Raw genomic sequence first — 4,167 nt, 5'->3', positions numbered from 1 at the left:
GATGGCATGTATGACTGATTGTATTATAGTTCTCTTCTTTTTCCTCTTTATCTCAAGTATTGCATATCTTGGCATATTAGTCTGTCCTGCATTAGCTTACTGTAGGTGAGATTTACCTCTACTCTGCAATGTCAAGATGGGTCATGTGACTTACTTCAGCTAACAAAAATGAACCAGAAGTGGTCAAAGGCTACTTCTAGGGAAAGATTTCTATCCCATTGTCTGTGTCTAAGAGCTAACTTCTTTACACTTACCGATAAAAATAGCATATTTCCAGAGGGAATCTTTTTTCAACTTATATAGTGGAAGAATATAGCATGTAAAATTGAAGCAAAACTCAAACACAGCAAGAATTAAGCGAATATTAGAATGTGGTATTAATATGTTAGTTTCTTACCATTCTTGTATGACTACAGCACATCAGAATTTAAGAAATACTAAACCAGTACTAAATAAATAGATAACACTTCCTGTTTGATGCTATTACATTTTTTAAATAAATAAGCATTCTCTATGTGATCACTTGAGGGGTTAACTTTTTCTATAAATGTGTTTAATCACTCTAGAAGACTGTATCTAACATCCACAATCATTATCAAGAACTTGTGATTGAGATGAGAAAGAAATATCTAGATTTCTCACTTCTCTTTTCCTCTCCTCCTTTTTCTAGTGAGAATTCTCATCCTTTCTCCAAATTTTCCTATTAATAAAGAAAGAATGAGACATTGTGGATATCAAGCAAAAGGCTTCAAAGCCAGAATTTTATTCTTTCAGAAATATATGAAATAAATCAGAGTGGCTCAAGGAAGAAGAAAAGCATGATTTTTCCCTTTCTGACTTCAACAATACAGTCTGCACATGACTCTAAACATCTAACAAACAATTTTCCTTGGCTAATTTTTTAAAAAAATATTGTTTTTTAATAAATAATAATTTTAACAATTAAAAAATTTAAAATATATACTAATTTGTTGTTTGCTTTTAGTAGGCATGAAATAAGACAGCATTAGCATTGTGTGAGTTGAGAGGCTAAATTTTATCAGAATCCAAAAAAAAAGAAAAAACATATGATGTTAAGAAAATAGCTTTTAGGTAAATTTTCAATATGACATACACACAGGGGCATCTTTTTTCTTCTTTTCCTCTCCACACTTCAATAAGGAGTTCATGTAATTCAAATAGCCGTGTTTCTTTCAGAAATAGATTACACATAAACAAGTTAAAAGACGAGAAGGAGTATTGGTGGTGCATTATTTAAAAATAGCAGTCAAATAACTATTAACCATAATTCCAAAATAATAACAATCAAATGCTCTTGAAAAGAGAAGATTGTAAGGAGAATATACAAAAAGTGATAGTGCCAGAACTGCTTCAGGAGCTGCTGTCTGATATTTAAGATTTCTAGTAAATGACAATTTTTAATCAGGATTAAATGCTTTCAGGAGCCAAATTTTTTCTAGTTATATTTTATTGAAGAAATATTTTGTTCAAAATTAAGGAAAGGGTAACAGGTTATAACCTGTAGAAGGAATGCTTATGCACTCATTGTGGTAGGCAGTAATATTCCTTCCGAAAATATCTATAGTCCCGAAATATCTAATCAATCAAATGTAGATTTACATTTTATATATAAGTTTGTAAAATAATCACCTTTCATTACCCAAGGAACACAAATTTGAATAATTTTCAGATTGGCAAATTATACTCAAAAGTCCCAGCTGTAGTTCGAAAGGGACATCATTAGGTAAGAATCAACAGAAAGATGTAAAATGCTACATTAGAAGATTAAGGGAAAGACAAGAACAAACATACTGAAGGTTCTGGAAAGCGGAACAGGAAGTAAATGCATTTTTCCACTAGAATCACCTGAAAAATATTTTAGCTCTGTAGGAGGCTCTATTTTAATCTAGTGAGAGTTATTTTGATTTCTGTCCTTTAGAAATGTAAATGATAAGTACAGATCATTCATGACAATTATCTTGTAGAAATATTTTACAGCAGATTTGGTGTAGTAAGCTAACTCAACTACAGCCTTTTCCTGATGCAACTACAAGGGTACTACGTGTCCTAGTTTCTGAGAATAAGAAAAATTGCCACCAGAATGGTACACATGTTTGATGTACTTACTACTAAGGGCCTTGCATTAATGAAGTCTTGAATTCCTAAATAATATTTAAATAAGAAAATACCTATTTTCATTTTCATATTTGGAATCACTAAGTACCAAAGTTATGTAGAAGGCTAGGGTAAGAATATAGAAATGAAATCTGTCTCCTGTTATTATAAAGATAATTTATGTTATTTTGATTTACAGTTTCTAAGGTAATAAAAAAATAAGGTAAAACCGAAACAGTAACTCAGCCTTCTCTCCTTCCTATCTTTCCAACAGAAATTAGAGAATCCAGTAAAGGTAAGTGATCCCAGGATGGTATAGGATGTTATAGGATCACCAGATGGTGAAAAAGAAGTTGACCAACATGGGTCCCATGGAACAGTGGGGAAAAAATCTACACCTACAGATTGTGATATAGCTAGAAAATAGTTTGCCCTATGCTAAGTCTTTGACATTTTAGCTACTTTCATCTCTTAGGAAATGACTTTATTAATACTCAAGGGTTTGCAGTTTATAACCCAGCAACAAATAATGCTTCTAAATGTAAACAAGCATGATCCTAAAAGTAACCAAGGCTACTTGTATTGCTATAGCTGATAATGAAGAATGATCTGGGGAATAGTCAAACAAACTTGAAATTTTTCATACCTTTCCTCTTCTCCAACATGAGAAGTCCTAGTCTAGATATGTAAAATTTCAATAAAGGATTTTTTTTATTGTTCACACTAAAGCAAATACCCTTTTCCTCTTTGCAAGCCTGACTTTGAACGAGTCAGACCCTCACCATTATTTTATAGACAAACGTTTACTGCTTTGGCTTAGGTGTTTTCTTGCCTTTGCGTGTTGCTCTCTATTATTTTGGCAACTACATAGAAAAAAAGATAAATCCATTTTACTTATGTTGGATTGTTCAAAGTCAAGCTGTCTTCAGTTTTCTGTTCCTTTCTCCACTCTTAATTGAAGTTTAATATTGCTCTTTAAATGATAGCAAAAACGTGATACTTTAACGTATATTCTCATTGAAACCAGTGAAAACAGGAGTGTCAGCCATTGTTTTATAATTGTTTAAAATATTTTCCTTGGCTATTTTCATTATTGCCTTTGTTCCTGTCTTCTAATCAGGAACACAAGGGTACAGAAAAGATCTTCTCAAGGAATAGGATCTTAGGCAGAAAAAAAAATATATATATATAATTAAAGGTTTTCATCTTTTAAGAGACTGAAAAGCTCAGAAGACATTTTGTTATTACTTGTACAGTTAAGATGACTTGAATGTTTTGGTTCTTAAACTAAGTGAAATGCATGTAAAATGTTACAGTTGTTCCAAAAAATGATTATGGTTTATATTTTTCTGCTTCAATGAGATGAAACCTCTTACAAGGTTAGAGAGACTATTTATTTTAGGGTAGAAGGGTTAATGTTAGAAAGCCAAGGGAGATTCCTAAAACAACACTCCCTATCACATATCAGTTAATTATACTTATGGCCTATAAGTATATAAACATACAAATATATATTGAGTGAGAAATGTGTGATTTACACAATTGATTCATTGACATTTAAAACCAGAGTTAACTTCTCTACGTTTATATAAACTAGCATATCTAGTGAGGATTTAAAGGTTTTTATAATACATATTTTAACATTTATACCAAAATATTAGTTTATTTGTAACTGTTTATTTCTAATTTTTGTCGGTCATGAGCTTGAAATCGTCACCTGGACGATGTCAGTCAGGTCTTCAGCTCAAGACAAGTGATCTACAATTGAGCCACAGCCAGTTTTCTGGTGGGTCATTGGAGATAAGAGTCTCATGGTCTTTCATGCCTAGGCTGGCTTTGAACCATGATTCTCACCTCTCAGCCTCCTTAGTAAATAGGGTTACAAGTATGAGCCATTGGCGCCTAGCAACATAATTATTTTTTACACATTTATGAAGTATGGAGTGATACTCCCATTCATTTATATGTTGTTTAATGATCAAGTCACATCATATCCATTAATTTCTGCATGTAAAATTTCTTTATGGGGAGAATGCTCAAAAACTTATCTCC

The sequence above is a fragment of the Dipodomys merriami genome, unplaced genomic scaffold (genome assembly GCF_024711535.1).
Source record: "Dipodomys merriami isolate MVZ:Mamm:240054 unplaced genomic scaffold, mDipMer1.0.p SCAF_494, whole genome shotgun sequence".
NCBI lineage: Eukaryota > Metazoa > Chordata > Mammalia > Rodentia > Heteromyidae > Dipodomys > Dipodomys merriami.
This window is presented reverse-complemented; position numbering follows the sequence as displayed.